This window comes from Brachycentrus maculatus, unplaced genomic scaffold (assembly GCF_059751285.1).
Source record: "Brachycentrus maculatus isolate JH-2025_06_01 unplaced genomic scaffold, ASM5975128v1 h1tg000421l, whole genome shotgun sequence".
Classification (NCBI taxonomy): Eukaryota; Metazoa; Arthropoda; class Insecta; order Trichoptera; family Brachycentridae; genus Brachycentrus; species Brachycentrus maculatus.
In genome coordinates, this window is record NW_028281169.1 from 1140417 (window position 1) to 1159815 (window position 19399).

A 19399-nucleotide genomic window follows, 5' to 3' on the forward strand; every position below is an offset into this window, starting at 1 on the left:
ACATAACATACACTGACAAGCTTTTTTTCTATTCTTTATATCGCTCACTCCTTTCAAGAACGTCATAAATCAAAAAACTTGATTTTTCAGGAGAACGGTTTTAAAGTTGAAAAATATAATAATGTATTAAAAATAAATGTCAAGCCACTTATTGAACTTTTTATTGTACAACAGATCTTTTTAGGTTTAACTTGAAGGTTTTTTCCCCATTTGAAAAATATTTAGTATTTAAAAAAAAATCATTGAACAATACCATTTCTTCAAAATGCAAAAACAACACTTTCTGACCTGTAGCGGGTAAATATTAAGCTAAAAATATGCCTCTTTTGCTGGGATATAGTACATTTTCTGGACATTCCGAAAACATGCAAAACTGAAAATTGACGATTTTTGATTTATGACGTTCTTGAAAGGAGTGAGCGATATGTCGAGCAGTTACCTGTCTTCGGATTTTCCCGTTATAGCTTAATATGACGTAGGCGAATGCACAACAAAATGATGGAGAGGCAGTTAGTAGATACGCCTTACTGATATCATTTTATTTTTATTTTCATTTAAACTTCATGTACAGAAAAAAAAGTTATCTTATTTCTAAAAAGCAATATCTTCCAACCAACCAAAAACAGACTAAAGATATTGGTAAAAACGTTTGATACCTTATATCTTCTATTACTTCCAAACAATTATCCGCACCAAATGGTGCATAGGGCACTGCATCGTATTGACACCTTCCGTCAGTACGATTTCCTCCTCCGTGGTGTAAAGATCAGTGTGTATAGCCACCTTGCGAGAATTCCCGGGTTCGATTCCCAGGGGAGGTGAAAATGTGTTTTTTTAGAGAAATATTTGTGTTATTATATTGTTGTAAATATAAGTGATATTACATTCACATATTTGTTTCATATTACTCTGTCCTTGTCCCTGAAGCGCAGGAGTGTTCACCTTGCCTGAATGTATGTTACGATTAAGATAACACTGCGTCAATACGATGCAGTGCCCTATGCACCATTGGGTGCGGATAAGGGTTAGAATCTCCATGCACATAAGAGTAATAAAGTGAAAGGCAGCAAGTCTGGTTTGTATTATCTCGTGCACATAGTATACATTGGGGACTGCGTCCACCCTGCTGTGGCTGTAATTTTCTCATCTCGGTATATGACTCTAAATTATGATTGATGATCACAGCTCCGTTAGACATTTAGCTCCATGACACGTAATTTAAAATGTAATTTACCAATAGTAATGGTAGATTCACGCGGTGGAATCATTATATTTAATATAATATTGTAACACATTGTTACATATTGCGATTTTTCGTTCTGCCGCGTTGCATAACTGTACAAATTTCTTCCTTGGGAGTTTTTGCAATGCTGGTACACTTTTTATTTGTTAAAAAACAATGGTCGAATTTGGTAATACGTCGTGCGAGGTAACCCTTTCACGTCCATTTATTAAATTAATAACGTACACATAAATACTTGACTTTAAATATTTATTTATTTGTTTTTTTTTTATTAATTTATTTATTTTAACTTCATGTACAGAAAATAAATACATACATTGGCGGGCTTATTGCTAAGAATCAATATCTTATAACCAACCAAAAACACACTCGTCAAAACGTTTGATACCTACCTTATAACTTATAAGAAAGCATTGTAAAATACGATTTAGCGTTCCAAGCCGAAAGAATAGTAAATTTTTATGTATTTTTTATTAACGTTTATTTATATATGGAAGGCAACTACGCTGACCATTACGCATACATATGTCATTACACATATATATGTCCGCCTCCGTAGTGTAATGGTCAGCACGCTCGGCTACCGTTCTGGAGGTCCCGGGTTCGATTCCCAGGGGGGTTTAATAATATAAGTGATTTTTTCACTCTAATATTTATTTAATATTACCCTGGACTGGTACCTGAAGTGGAGGGCTGATCACCTTTCCTTCATGTGTAAACGATCGAGATAACACTGCGTTTATATGATGCAGTGCCCTATGCACCATTGGGGTGTGGTAAGGGTTTTATTATATTATTATTATTTATATTTAAAAAAATATAAATATTAAAGTAGTGTAACAGCTTCGAATACAATTTAAATAAAAATTTTGACTACGGAGGCTGACTGTAAATGTAATTTTGTTGGTATTCTTTTGTGTTGCATTTGGGTATTTAAAAATTATTTTCATATCTTTGGGATATGTTTGTTTTATAATGTTGAGTGATTTTTTTCATAAATGATAATTGATAATTGATCTTTTTTGAAGATATTATGTAAAACCTAAGAGTATCGGGATTATAACTAGATTTATGTATTAATTTTAAATCAAACACAGATTTTTTGAGTCTACTAAGTTGTATTTTATTAACAAAACGAACATTCGTTTGATAATGCCCTAACAAGGCGAAACAATTGTCACAATATAATTTTTTATGTGTTTTTGTTAATAAAATACAACTTAGTAGACTCAAAAAATTTGTGTTTGATTTAAAATTAAAACATAAATTAAAATGGAGTTACAAATTAGACTCCAAATCAATAAATGTTATAACTAGATTTTATCAACTAAATAAAAAGCATTACTCAATTTGAATTTCAAATTAAAACTACCGCTAAAAAAAGAGATTAATTTCACAGTCGACATTCAAATTATTAAAACGTAAAAATTGTTCTAGTTTCATGTGTATAAACAAAGTTGGTATTGGAAAAGTATCCGTGTTAATATAACTCTAATCAAGTGTGACGCGTTACATAATCTCTGGTATTCGTAATGAGAGTTGCTATTCAGTTTACTAGTTGATGATCTGCTTACCCATTAAAAACCAGTTAAATTCCTATTTATAAAATATAACATTCAAATAATTACACCGAAATATAATGTTTAAGCATATGTATGTCTATATTATTCATTGATTCGGCATTAACTTTGTGGAATGACATGATTATTTTAATAAAAATTAAACTCTTGAATAATCCACTTAATTGAATTTTATTTTTATTTACGACTAGTTTCGAAAACGACAATTGTTTTCATCTTCTGGTACAAATTAAAACTAACGAATAAAAATTTATTTAGGTGTATATATAGGTTAATAAATATAGGTAGGGGGGTTAAGGAACAACATTTTTTGTAAAAGGAAACATTGATAATAATGGTGACGTATTTTGAAACAGTATATTATTAATTATTGTTTTATCTAAATTTAAATTCTTATGTATTTCTAATTTTTCTAAATTATTCATGACTTGACCTTTATTTGTAACAGAGTGTATAATTTAAGTCTATGAGAGTCAAATGAGTGGTTAGTTTCCATGATATGATTTTCAAATTCCGAAAAATAATTACTTGTTACGTATGTCTGTCTAAATTTCACAGTTATTTATTTATAAATCTCTAAAATTCAGACTAAGCGTCACATACCCTATTTGATAATGATGCGGAATGCATCGAAACACTCATCACAATAGATTTTAAAAGAAGTGGTTTTAACCAATAAAAAAAAATCATCCCTAGTTTATTTAAAAATTTAAAAAAAATGTATGATACCACATTTCGCTCACTCTTTTCAACAACGTCATTAACAAAAAACTTGATTTTTCAGGAGATCGATTTTTAAAGTTTAAAAAAATGATAGAATGTATTAAAAATAAATACCAAGCCACTTATTGAACTTTTTACTGTGCAACAGATATTTTTAGGAAAAATCTGAAGGTTTTTTCTCCATTTGAAAAATATTTATCTTTTCTTCAAAATGCCAAAACCATACTTTTTGCCCTGAAGCGGGTAACTATTAAGTTAAAAATATTCCGATTTTGCTGGGATATAGTACATTTTCCGGGCATTCCGAAAATATGCACAACTGAAAATTTACGATTTTTGATTTATGACGTTCTTGAAAGGAGTAAGCGACATATGTATGCCTTTATTAAATTTTAGAGTTATTTATGCATAAAACTCTCAAATTTAGACTAAGCGTCACACACGTTATTTTATAATTATGCGAAATGCATCGAAACACTCATCACAATAGATTTTAAAAGAAGTGGTTTTAACCAATAAAAGATAAATAATAATTAAAAAAATCATCAGTTTATTAAATTCAAATCAGTTTTTAAAAAAACAAATTTATTAAAAAAAAATACTTGAATGATACCACAATTGAGTTTGTTAGTGAAAATTTGACTGTTTACAATAAAAAATAAAGCACTTGTATTGGACTATCTTTTTTGAGTTTTTCAATGTAAACACGACCAGTTTCAAGAACTACATATGCTCTCATCAACAAGTGAAACACAAACTTTTTGCAATTTAACAGTTTTGTATTTTCACTTGAGAAAATCTGTAGTTTATTAAGTCGTGATTACATTTATTAACCAAGAAGTGGTCTTATACAAGTCGTGATTACATTAACTAACCAAGAAGTGGTCTTATACAAGTGTTTTATTTTCATATTTATATCATCATGTTATTCATTAATGATAATGCAAAATCAAAAAATAAATATGTCAAGTTTCGAAAACTACAAATGTTATATTAATGTACTCAAAAGTCTATTTTACAAATATATTTAAATATGTTATTCAATGAAATTAATATCAAATCAATAAATAAATACGACTTGTTTCGAAGTCTACGGATGTAATCGAAACTAGTCGTGTTTATATTAATAATCTCAAAAGTGGTCTCATACGAGTGTTTTTATTTTGATATTTAAATCCACATGTTATTCCATATATAATGCCAAGTTAACGCCAAATATAAGTGACACAAATATGAATAAGTACATTACAGAGGCGGACGTGTGTGTACCGCCACATACGAGCAGTTACAAAATTTTGAATATTGGACATTGCAGAATTTGAGAGTGCGCGGTTATGCATGCAGCTTTATTCGCACTCCAGCCCACAGTAGGTCAGAGCGACTTTCTTCGACACCATTCCGGCCAGAGGAATAAGATAAAAAGAAATATTGTATAAAGTGAGCAGTAAGTCGTATAAAAAGGCCCGATGGTTACGCAACGCGGCCCGCAGACGGTGTGGGTATCGCGGGTACAGCGGACGTGCCGATAGACCCACACTGACAGAACGAGCTCGCTAGTGTTGGTAGACTCAATTTCACTTTCATCCTGATGTCAGCGAGCCAGATGGCGAACAGGGTGTTCGAGAATGTGAACAGCAATAAACTCAAAAGTCATGCCTCTAGGAAACTTTTTTAACCATTACCCCAAAATATTTTTGCGTAAATCGATATAACCCCCTCCCCCCATTTTGAAAAATCAATGTACACTTAAAAAAACTTATTTATTGAATTAAGTTACACGAAAAAAAAATACATTAAAAAATTTAGTATGTTGGAGACAGACAAAATAAAATTCTCAAATTGGAACAAACGAAAATTCAGGTTTTCAGGTTTCCTTTTCAGTTTTTGGAGAAATGATGTTGCTTCATGTTTAATACAATTACCTAAAAATCGGGACATTTTGATATGTGAATCGTTTAAATTTGTAAAAATGCTAACCTGTTTATGAAATAGCAAACTAGAGAATTTCCTTATAAACCCGAAAAATTCATTTTTACCCCATTTGGGGTAATTTACCCTGGTTCCCCGACCGTTGCTGTAGCGTTTTCAAGTTTTAAATTTTTACTTATGAATCATATGAAATTTAAGTAACTTTAAACATAAAGCGTATATCCACTTAAGAGTAGGCATAGGTTATAAAACTCAAAAAGTTAAAGCTTGAGTAGGGTCATGATAAGCGGTGTTGTATAAGCCGTAGCTAGATTTCAACGTCATTTGGACGTTAGGCAATTTAAAAAAAGACTCAAAAGTGGTCTTATACCAGGGTATAATTTTTTTACAATATTTTGAGTGTCAAAATCCTTGTTCACAAATCTGGATTAGGGGTTTTTTCTTACTTTTTTTGATAAGTTTGATCAATATATCTAGAAGTTTCAAGAATTTCAATAGTGTGGTTGTTAATTATGGTTAGAATTGATGAATGTTACACGTGTGTAAAGTGATCACTTAACCAAACCTATGTAATCCCTGTAAATGCCCAAGCTTCCATATTCTTCTTCATCTATGTTAAGGTGTCATTTATTCACATATTTAAATCATCATGTTTTTACACAAAGCTAATTGCGAAATCGCTTGCTAACGAGTGGAGTTATAACTTGTAATAAAAAAAATGCTAAAAAAATAAATAAAAAATAAAGACTTATTTCAGATGTAAATAAAAATAAGAAATGCAGATGTCATCAAAACTAGTCTTGAACTACGTTAATGTCACATTAAACTCGAAAGTGATGATATACAAGTTTTGATTATTAATTTATTATCATATTTAAATCATTAAATGAATACCAAATCAATAAATAAATATAAATAGTTTCATGAACTCAGGCGTCTCATAAAATTGTTTTATTTTTATTTTTAAATAATTTAAATCATCATTATCTTATTCCACAAAGTTAATGCCGAATCAATTTTGTCGTTTGTGTTCCCGTGGTTAGTGTCGCGAACTCTTGAGTCAGAGTTTCTCGGTTCGAACCCACTCTACCACAATATAATACCTACTTCTAATAATGAGCCGCTCAGGCTCATAGAAAAAGTATAAAATTGACTTATTTTTGTAAATAATTTGTCCGCCTCCGTAGTGTAATGGTCAGCACGCTCGGCTACCGTTCTGGAGGTCCCGGGTTCGATTCCCAGGGGGGGGTCAAATAAATATAAGTGATTTTTTTCACTGTAATATTTATTCAATATTACCCTGGACTGGTACCTGAAGCGGAGGGCTGATCACCTTTCCTTCGTGTGTAAACGATCAGATAACACTGCGTTTATATGAAGCAGTGCCCTATGCACCATTGGGGTGCGGATAAGGGTTTAAAAAAAATAAAAACGCAAATATTTCTCTTTTTTAAAGGAGAAAAAAAATTGATACATTGAATTCTTTTAAAAAAAGTAAATGTTAGGTACGGTATTTCTGGGACTGGGATACACCAAATCCAAATAAATACCAAGTTTAATTTAAATTTTTAGTTTTTTTTGTAATATTTTTTTCTGATCACCATGTGTTCAAGACCTAAGAATGGTATGTACCAAGCGAGTACCCGGTAATGTAGATTGGCTATTACACAAATATGGTAAGAGCCCCACGTGGACTTACCGGCGGTTTACGGGGAATTTCTTCAGCGTGCGTTTGTATATCACGATTTAAAATAATCACTGTAAAATATAGGTTTATATCGCTCAACGTTTTGATAATAATCGCCGTGTGGTGAAAACAATTTGGGCGTGTTTCGCCACATTTGCGAAAATTGCGATACGCGCGAAGCCGGTCGATTTGACCAGGCCAACAATTATTTCAATATTATTGTATTGCTGAATCGGATAGTTGGATTTTTATCCGTCTTATATTTCGCTCATTCCTTTCAACAACGTCATATATCAAAACTCGTCAATTTCCAGCTATGCAAGTTTTCAAAATGCCCAGAAAATGTACTTTGTCCCAGCAAAAGCGGTATATTTTTAGCTTAATATTTACCCGCTACAGGACAGAAAGTGTTGTTTTTGCATTTTGAAGAAAATGTTTTGTTTAATTATTTTTTTAAATATATTTAAAAAAAAATTAATGGAGAAAAAAACCTTCAGGCTTTACCTAAAAAGATCTGTTGCACAGTAAAATGTTCAATAAGTGGCTTGATATTTATTTTGATTACATTTTATTATATATTTAAACTTAAAAAACGATCTCCTGAAATATCAAGTTTTTTGATAAATGACGTTGTTAAAAGGAGTGAGCTATTTATCAAACATAGAGGAATGTTTCATATTTTTATTTTATTTATTTATTTAAACTTCATGTACAGAAAAGAAATAAGTACATTGGCGGGCTTATTGCTAAAAAGCAATATCTACCAACCAACCAAAAACAGACTAGTGTATTGATCAAAACATTTGATACTATAAATACCTGTTTGCTATCAGAGGGTAGATGGTACTTGAACATTAAAAAAAAACATAAATTACAAGTTGATGATAATTAGGGAGGCAAAGGAAAAAGGGAGTTTAGGGAAGGAGAAAGATGGAAAAACTAAGGGAGGAGGTTTGATGGACAGGATTCTAATGATAAATAGTAATGTCTCAGACGTTTCAAATTTTTTGAAATGTCAACATAGATGACGAATAATATGGGAGTCTCGGCATTTATTTATGTTGAGATGTCTAAAAACAATATGAAAAATACCTCCTATAATTGGAGATAATCCAGATTTGTGAAAAAGTATTTGAACACACTCCAAATGTGTAAATGGAAGAACGTTTTTATGAATTAATTTTAATAATTTCCAAAGTACTAACCACTCAACTACGGAGGTGGACAAAAAGAAAACTCTTATTTGTAATTTTGCCTACAATTTCATTGATTGATTCGGCACTCACTTTGTGGTAATTTCTATCCATTTTTAATTAATGGTTTAGTAGGTAAATATTAATATTACATAAAATCTAATGTGACATCTATAATATGATGCAGAATGCATCGAATTCTGCGTCATTTTCAAACATTAAATACAGTATTTGAAAATGACGCGGAATGCACTGTAATGTGATTACAATAATGATTAATGTAATGTAGATTTAAAGAATTAGTGGTATTTACCAAGTTATATAATTTTATAAACATTAAGTAATATAATTTTATAAACAGTAATATAATTTTTGAAACATGGAGTTGGCAAAAGAAGGATGAAAGTAGACTGAATGCAGTCGAAATGCGATCTCTCAGAAGAATGTGTAACAAAACGATGTATGATAGATGTGCGAATAGTGAAATAAGGAAGGAATGCAAAGCTGAGATAAGCATTATCGATAAAATTAAGAAAGGTGTGTTGAGATGGTTTGGACATGTAGAACGAATGAGTGAGGAAAGAACGGTAAAACAAATTTATGAGGCGAATGTTAGCGGGAAAAGAAGCAGAGGAAGACCGAGAAAAACATGGCACGATCAGGTATGCCAAATACTTGAAAGTGGTCAGGTTAGGAGTCGTAACAATCGGCGGGTATGTATGAGGAGATGCATGAACGTGGAAGAGGCGAAGAATGTTTGCAAGGACAGAGTGGTGTGGCGCTCTATTCTCTCTGCCTACCCCTGCGGGGAAGCGGCGTGATGGTTAGTTAGTTAGTTAGTTTTTATAATTTTATAAAAAAATAAAGCATCCATAGTTTTCGAAACTAGTCGTATATATATTAACAAACGTAAAAATTATCTAATTCAAGTGTTTAATTTTTATATTAAGTTTTAAAATTTCAGTTTATTTTATTTTTATTTTATAAAATTAAACACAAACTTTCTTATAAATCACTTCTATTAAAAACAAATTTTGGGTTTTATTTTATTGAGTTTATAATTTTTGATATTTCTTATTTTTATTTCTTTAATTAGCTTATATTTCACTAAAATAAGCTATTATTTACACTTAATTAACATCATGTATATTTACATTTTTTTTAAAGTAAACAAAACATTTATTTCTAAATTCTTTCAGACTCTTTTCATTCTTCATACATTCAGACAACTCATCATACATTTACAAACCCTTATACATAAAAAAATTGTGACTCGGTTTTTTTCAACAGTGGCAGTCTTATTCTATCCTTATTTCTAGTAATTTGTTCATGAAAATTTTTGTTCAACACTATTTTATCCTTAAAGTATTTGGGAAATTTATTGTAAATTTATAGATAAAGATCGGCACTATTTAATTTTAGTCTATTTTTTTTATAGAAAACTAGTTAAGTTCTTCTGTAATTTTTTCTGTATTATTATATCTATTTTTTTTGAGCACCATTCTCATCGCTTTATTTTGTATAATTTCCAATTTATTTAAATAATATCCCACAAAGTGTCAGAAAAAAATATTTTGAGAGTTTTTTTAAAATTCGATGTATGCTTTTGGATCTTCGTATACGTTTCAATTTTCAAAATATTTAACGACAAATAAATAAATAAATAAAATATTTTCTTACCTGCAAATGATGGGCGACTTGTCTCAATACAGTGTGTGTACCATCCAAGGAAGAACTGACGGGTATTTCAAATTTTCTTCAAACAAAACAAGAGAATTCACTTTGGGAAACAAAAAAGTACACTAGATGAATCATTTCACTTTTTGCTCATTACCCAGCACTCTCATTAGTTATTCACTCAGAGTCAGCTATGAGTTCGTAATTCACAATGACATCGTTTAAAAGCTATTTTAAATCACAAAAGATGACGTTCGTTCCGGTTAAAGGTTAAATAAATATACTAGAGAAAATTACGAGAAAATGATCTCTCTTTCTCTCTTTTATGTGTAAAATAAATAAATCAATATTTAAAATAAAATTACTGAATAACTGTGTTTTAATCATTATTTAAGAAAATAAAAACTAACTATTTATGCGATAAATGTAAAATCAAACACTGATTTTGTAAGTCTACTAATTTCATTTTATTGTTAAAAAAAAACATAAAAATCAATTTGGTGACAAGTGTTTCTCCAAATTATGGCATTTTCATTTTAACGAATGCCGTCCGTTCGTTGGAAAATGCCATAACTAGGCAAAACAATTTTCACAAAATTTATTTTTATGTGTTTTTTTTAAACAATAAAATACAACTTAATAGACTCCAAAAATACGTGTTTGATTAGACATAAATTAAAATGGAGTTCTGCAAATTAAACTTTCTACCTAATCATCACGTATCTCCGCAGTGGTAGGCAGAGAGGGTAGAATGCCTCACCAATCTGTCTTCCACATTATTTTTGCAAATGAATACATAATACAGTAACTCATTTAACCAATTTGTTTTGACGAAACCATGTCATTCTGACGATTCAAATTGTAATTATTGTTTCATTAATTGATTCGGCAGTCACTTTGTGGTAATATATATATATAAATTTTTAATAAAAGTTTTACTTCGTAAATACCACTATTATATATTCTATGTGAAGCTACATAATTCTAAATCATATACGGTGTATTAAAATGATACGGAATGCATCGGAACACGTATCACAATAGATTTACAGAAATAGTGGTATTTTCTTAGTAGAACTTATATTATTTTTTGACATCTCAACATAGATGAAGAAGAATATTAATGTCTGGACAGTTACGGGGTTTACGACCGTCATAGGCTGGTTTATGTGATCGCTTTTCACACGTGTAACATTTACCAATTCTACCCATGATATAAAGAATGTGTCGGGTTGTGGTCCCGAAATTAGTGCCGCGGACTCTTAAGTCAGAGTTTTTCGGTTCGAACCCACTCTACTACAATTTGATACCTATTTCTAATAATGAGTGTCTTAGGCTCACAGAAATAGTATGAAATTAAAATATTTGTGTAAATAATAAAAACAAAAATATTTCTGATATTATTCTTTTGAATAAATAATAAAAATAAAACTCCTATAATTGGAGATAATCCAGATTTGGGAACAAGTATTTGGACACACTCAAAATGCAAAACTTAGACTAAAAATGGATAAATTTTAATACAAAGTGACTGCCGAATCAATTAATGAAACTCTCGTAGATACCCTGGAGCATTATCTTGCATTGGTTTGCGCATACAAACTTCCTGTGACTGTGTGCAATGTGCATTTCAGATTATTGTTTAACCTATACATCCATTCATGCATATTTTTAAACAATAGTCGAGATATATTATATATTTCTGCTACATATTTGTTCAATACATATATAGGATGGTACGCGTACAGAACTGCACGTTTTTCTCCGAGTTTTCTAAACAATTTGATAAACGCAATATGATTTTATAATCAGTAACAAACGTTCATCATATATCACGTAGCAACTAATCATTACACGGTATAACTAATATTAATTATGGCGTTAATTATTATTCAAATTATTTTTAAACTATACTTAAAGTAAATTTTAAACAAAACATCACAATTTTCCATTATGTGACTTTAAAAATACATTTTAAATAATAACAAATTGTATGGCTAACAAAATATAAACTGTTATACAGTTGTTTTACAATAAAACTAGAATAAAATAATTTTTCTTCTTTTTGTCATCTAAAATTTTATTTTTGTGAAAAGAGTAGTAGACCGTAATAATTATATTTTAATGACCTAATGTTGAAATGATTATTCCGAAACCGGTAATCACAAAGTAAACAATGAATGATAAGGAGAATGTATAATTGGCATACAATGTAAAAGTAAAAATAATGGATGTATCTTGTCAATTTGAAACACCTTTAATGTGATATCTTCTTCTTCTAACCTTTATCCGCACCCAATGGTGCATAGGGCACTGCATCATATTGCCGCAGCGTTATCTTCATCATTACTTACACGAAGGCAAGGTGATCACTCCTGCGCTTCAGGGACCAGTCCAGGGAAATATTAAATAAATATTAGAGTGTAAAATCACTAATATTTAATATCTTTCAAACTTAAAGCTAAATTGTTCAAAATCTTATAACCCTAAAAAGGTAATTCTATTCCCTGTCCTTTCCTTTTCTTCTTTTCCTATCACTGCCATCTCCTTTTCTCTTTATCCCATCCTTGTCTCATGTTTCTTCCTTTATATAGACCTCTATTATGCATAGTTGTGAAGAACTATAATTGGTACTCATGATTTTATTATTTGTATTCTGATGTATCATATATTGTAACTGTTGTTCTTCCTTCCAATAAAATAAAATAAAATAAAAGATAAAATATTTATTTTCAACCCCCTGGCAATCGAACCTTCAGGGCGGTATCTAAACATACTAACCATTACACCACGGAGGCGAACATGTGATATAGGATTTATTTATTTAATAATTTATTATTGTTAGGAGAGTTCAGGTACCTATTGTCGAGAACGAGGAAGCATTCGGAATAATAATATATTAATAATTTATTTACCTCTCCGTTCGCCATTGACGAGTAATTTCGTAATCTCTTAAGTTCTCTAAGTGTCTTCAAATTAGTCTCACGCGGAAATGTGAGTTTTGCATTGTTTGAAGATTATTCATACACTTTAAAAAATACGTACGTACTGATTCTACAGTGAAAAAAATACGGGCTTACGAAACGTACGAAAAAAAATTCTAGAAATTTTAAAAAGATTACTATTTTTATTGAATATTATTTTCGATTCGTAGTATGTACATGCATATGTATATATATATATATATATATATATATATATATATATATATATATATATATATATATATATATATATATATATATTATATATATATGTATGTAATAAAATAACTAGGTACCTACCTATACATTTTATTAAGTACTTACAAAAAGTACCTACATAAAACAGTTCTACCACCAGATGCCGCATGCGTCGCTCAGAATAAAACAAAAGACTTCCGATAATATTATTAACTGTCAGAATCAGATAGATAGATAGATAGATAGATATAAAATTATTATAAAGATAAATTAAGAATAAACTTTAATTACAAAGCAACACATTGTTTATTTTATTATTATACACCCACTTTACATATTATTTACACTTAATTTTCAAAAGGAAAATATTACCACGTTATAAAACGACAATTTTGTTAATTGGATATGGATTATGAAACATTAGATGTATTAAAACAATTACTACAATATGTTCGGAGTGAGAGAGAAAAATTAGAAGACGATCAAAGAAAACGATTAGAAGATAATCAAAGAAGACGTGGAAATTTAAGAACTAGTGATAAAATTAAAAATAAAAATCATGTGAAAAAAATTTCTACAAAATATAAAATAAAATATACTCCAGAAAAGAAGAATTTCGAAGCAGATTGTGTGAGCAGGAATCCAGTATTAGAATCGAAGGAAAATGCAAATGAACAATTAAAAGTTGTAAATTTGGTTAAATTAGAAGATATTTTAAAAGATCAGAATAAAAATGAAGACATACAAATAACACAGAAACAGTGCTTGAAAAATGAAAATAAAAATAAAGTAGAAAAAACTTCTACGAAAGATAAAACAAAATATACTCCAGGAAAGAAGAATTTAGAAGTAGATTGTCTAAGCAGGAATCCAGTATTAAAATCAAATGAAAATGCAGATGAACAATTAAAAGTTGTTAATTTGGTTAAATTAGAAGATATTTTAAAAGATCAGAATAAAAATGAAGACATGCAAATAACACAGAAACAGTGCTTAAAGAATGAAAATAAAAATAAAGTAGAAAAAAATACTACAAAATATAAAACAAAATATACTCCAGGAAAGAAGAATTTAGAAGTAGATTGTCTAAGCAGGAATCCAGTTTTAGAATCGAATGAAAATGCAGATGAACAATTAAAAGTTGTACATTTGGTTATATTAGAAGATACTTTAAGAGATCTGAATAAAAATGAAGGAATTCAAAAGAAAAAAACAAATGGATTGAAAAAAACTGTGTCTACTTTAAAAGGGTCAAGAAGAAAAAAAAAAGAAAGAAAAAAAAGAAGGAAAAAAAAAAAAAAAAAACTTTATTATATCACTAAACTTATACAAGAAGATGATCCGGAGGACGAGTGAAAATTTTACTATGAATTTTCATCCCCAAGGGGGGAGATGTAATAAAATAACTAGGTACCTACCTATACATTTTATTAAGTACTTACAAAAAGTACCTACATAAAACAGTTCTACCACCAGATGCCGCATGCGTCGCTCAGAATAAAACAAAAGACTTCCGATAATATTATTAACTGTCAGAATCAGATAGATAGATAGATAGATAGATATAAAATTATTATAAAGATAAATTAAGAATAAACTTTAATTACAAAGCAACACATTGTTTATTTTATTATTATACACCCACTTTACATATTATTTACACTTAATTTTCAAAAGGAAAATATTACCACGTTATATGTATATATATATATATATATATATATATATATATATATATATATATATATATATATATATATATATATATATATATATATATATATATATATATATATATATATATATATATATATATATATATATATATATATATATATATATATATATATATATATATATATATATATATATATATATATATATATATATATATATATATATATATATATATATATATATATATATATATATATATATATATATATATATATATATATATATATATATATATATATATATATATATATATATATATATATATATATATATATATATATATATATATATATATATATATATATATATATATATATATATATATATATATATATATATATATATATATATATATATATATATATATATATATATATATATATATATATATATATATATATATATATATATATATATATATATATATATATATATATATATATATATATATATATATATATATATATATATATATATATATATATATATATATATATATATATATATATATATATATATATATATATATATATATATATATATATATATATATATATATATATATATATATATATATATATATACATATAACGTGGTAATATTTTCCTTTTGAAAATTAAGTGTAAATAATATGTAAAGTGGGTGTATAATAATAAAATAAACAATGTGTTGCTTTGTAATTAAAGTTTATTCTTAATTTATCTTTATAATAATTTTATATCTATCTATCTATCTATCTATCTGATTCTGACAGTTAATAATATTATCGGAAGTCTTTTGTTTTATTCTGAGCGACGCATGCGGCATCTGGTGGTAGAACTGTTTTATGTAGGTACTTTTTGTAAGTACTTAATAAAATGTATAGGTAGGTACCTAGTTATTTTATTACATCTCCCCCCTTGGGGATGAAAATTCATAGTAAAATTTTCACTCGTCCTCCGGATCATCTTCTTGTATAAGTTTAGTGATATAATAAAGTTTTTTTTTTTTTTTTTTCCTTCTTTTTTTTCTTTCTTTTTTTTTTCTTCTTGACCCTTTTAAAGTAGACACAGTTTTTTTCAATCCATTTGTTTTTTTCTTTTGAATTCCTTCATTTTTATTCAGATCTCTTAAAGTATCTTCTAATATAACCAAATGTACAACTTTTAATTGTTCATCTGCATTTTCATTCGATTCTAAAACTGGATTCCTGCTTAGACAATCTACTTCTAAATTCTTCTTTCCTGGAGTATATTTTGTTTTATATTTTGTAGTATTTTTTTCTACTTTATTTTTATTTTCATTCTTTAAGCACTGTTTCTGTGTTATTTGCATGTCTTCATTTTTATTCTGATCTTTTAAAATATCTTCTAATTTAACCAAATTAACAACTTTTAATTGTTCATCTGCATTTTCATTTGATTTTAATACTGGATTCCTGCTTAGACAATCTACTTCTAAATTCTTCTTTCCTGGAGTATATTTTGTTTTATCTTTCGTAGAAGTTTTTTCTACTTTATTTTTATTTTCATTTTTCAAGCACTGTTTCTGTGTTATTTGTATGTCTTCATTTTTATTCTGATCTTTTAAAATATCTTCTAATTTAACCAAATTTACAACTTTTAATTGTTCATTTGCATTTTCCTTCGATTCTAATACTGGATTCCTGCTCACACAATCTGCTTCGAAATTCTTCTTTTCTGGAGTATATTTTATTTTATATTTTGTAGAAATTTTTTTCACATGATTTTTATTTTTAATTTTATCACTAGTTCTTAAATTTCCACGTCTTCTTTGATTATCTTCTAATCGTTTTCTTTGATCGTCTTCTAATTTTTCTCTCTCACTCCGAACATATTGTAGTAATTGTTTTAATACATCTAATGTTTCATAATCCATATCCAATTAACAAAATTGTCGTTTTATAACGTGGTAATATTTTCCTTTTGAAAATTAAGTGTAAATAATATGTAAAGTGGGTGTATAATAATAAAATAAACAATGTGTTGCTTTGTAATTAAAGTTTATTCTTAATTTATCTTTATAATAATTTTATATCTATCTATCTATCTATCTATCTGATTCTGACAGTTAATAATATTATCGGAAGTCTTTTGTTTTATTCTGAGCGACGCATGCGGCATCTGGTGGTAGAACTGTTTTATGTAGGTACTTTTTGTAAGTACTTAATAAAATGTATAGGTAGGTACCTAGTTATTTTATTACATACATATATATATAAATATATATATATATATATATATATATATATATATATATATATATATATATATATATATATATATATATATATACATATGCATGTACATACTACGAATCGAAAATAATATTCAATAAAAATAGTAATCTTTTTAAAATTTCTAGAATTTTTTTTCGTACGTTTCGTAAGCCCGTATTTTTTTCACTGTAGAATCAGTACGTACGTATTTTTTAAAGTGTATGAATAATCTTCAAACAATGCAAAACTCACATTTCCGCGTGAGACTAATTTGAAGACACTTAGAGAACTTAAGAGATTACGAAATTACTCGTCAATGGCGAACGGAGAGGTAAATAAATTATTAATATATTATTATTCCGAATGCTTCCTCGTTCTCGACAATAGGTACCTGAACTCTCCTAACAATAATAAATTATTAAATAAATAAATCCTATATCACATGTTCGCCTCCGTGGTGTAATGGTTAGTATGTTTAGATACCGCCCTGAAGGTTCGATTGCCAGGGGGTTGAAAATAAATATTTTATCTTTTATTTTATTTTATTTTATTGGAAGGAAGAACAACAGTTACAATATATGATACATCAGAATACAAATAATAAAATCATGAGTACCAATTATAGTTCTTCACAACTATGCATAATAGAGGTCTATATAAAGGAAGAAACATGAGACAAGGATGGGATAAAGAGAAAAGGAGATGGCAGTGATAGGAAAAGAAGAAAAGGAAAGGACAGGGAATAGAATTACCTTTTTAGGGTTATAAGATTTTGAACAATTTAGCTTTAAGTTTGAAAGATATTAAATATTAGTGATTTTACACTCTAATATTTATTTAATATTTCCCTGGACTGGTCCCTGAAGCGCAGGAGTGATCACCTTGCCTTCGTGTAAGTAATGATGAAGATAACGCTGCGGCAATATGATGCAGTGCCCTATGCACCATTGGGTGCGGATAAAGGTTAGAAGAAGAAGATATCACATTAAAGGTGTTTCAAATTGACAAGATACATCCATTATTTTTACTTTTACATTGTATGCCAATTATACATTCTCCTTATCATTCATTGTTTACTTTGTGATTACCGGTTTCGGAATAATCATTTCAACATTAGGTCATTAAAATATAATTATTACGGTCTACTACTCTTTTCACAAAAATAAAATTTTAGATGACAAAAAGAAGAAAAATTATTTTATTCTAGTTTTATTGTAAAACAACTGTATAACAGTTTATATTTTGTTAGCCATACAATTTGTTATTATTTAAAATGTATTTTTAAAGTCACATAATGGAAAATTGTGATGTTTTGTTTAAAATTTACTTTAAGTATAGTTTAAAAATAATTTGAATAATAATTAACGCCATAATTAATATTAGTTATACCGTGTAATGATTAGTTGCTACGTGATATATGATGAACGTTTGTTACTGATTATAAAATCATATTGCGTTTATCAAATTGTTTAGAAAACTCGGAGAAAAACGTGCAGTTCTGTACGCGTACCATCCTATATATGTATTGAACAAATATGTAGCAGAAATATATAATATATCTCGACTATTGTTTAAAAATATGCATGAATGGATATAGGTTAAACAATAATCTGAAATGCACATTGCACACAGTCACAGGAAGTTTGTATGCGCAAACCAATGCAAGATAATGCTCCAGGGTATCTACGAGAGTTTCATTAATTGATTCGGCAGTCACTTTGTATTAAAATTTATCCATTTTTAGTCTAAGTTTTGCATTTTGAGTGTGTCCAAATACTTGTTCCCAAATCTGGATTATCTCCAATTATAGGAGTTTTATTTTTATTATTTATTCAAAAGAATAATATCAGAAATATATATATATATATATATATATATATATATATATATATATATATATATATATATATATATATATATATATATATATATATATATATATATATATATATATATATATATATATATATATATATATATATATATATATATATATATATATATATATATATATATATATATATATATATATATATATATATAATTGGTATGTCTAAGTGACTCATCTAAGTAAATCTAGCCACGGCTTATGCTATACTGCTTATCGTGGCCCTACTCGGGATATATTCCCCAACTTTAAATCAAATATGTATGGTACAAACGGATTTTATATATGTATGTAGTTCAAAAATACAGGTATATGAAACTCTTTTTTATAATTTGGATGGTA

At 28.0% G+C, this 19399-nt stretch overlaps 1 protein-coding gene across 1 annotated transcript in view; it reads right to left on the reverse strand.

Annotated features, from left to right (window-relative positions):
• LOC148302708 (uncharacterized) overlaps positions 1-19399 on the reverse strand; it is a 73221-nt gene that overhangs the window by 50438 nt on the left and 3384 nt on the right. Inside the window, exon 2 of the mRNA XM_088271215.1 lies at positions 10036-10260. The gene's annotated coding sequence lies outside the window, so the exon portion shown is untranslated. The remainder of the gene's footprint in view (positions 1-10035; positions 10261-19399) is intronic.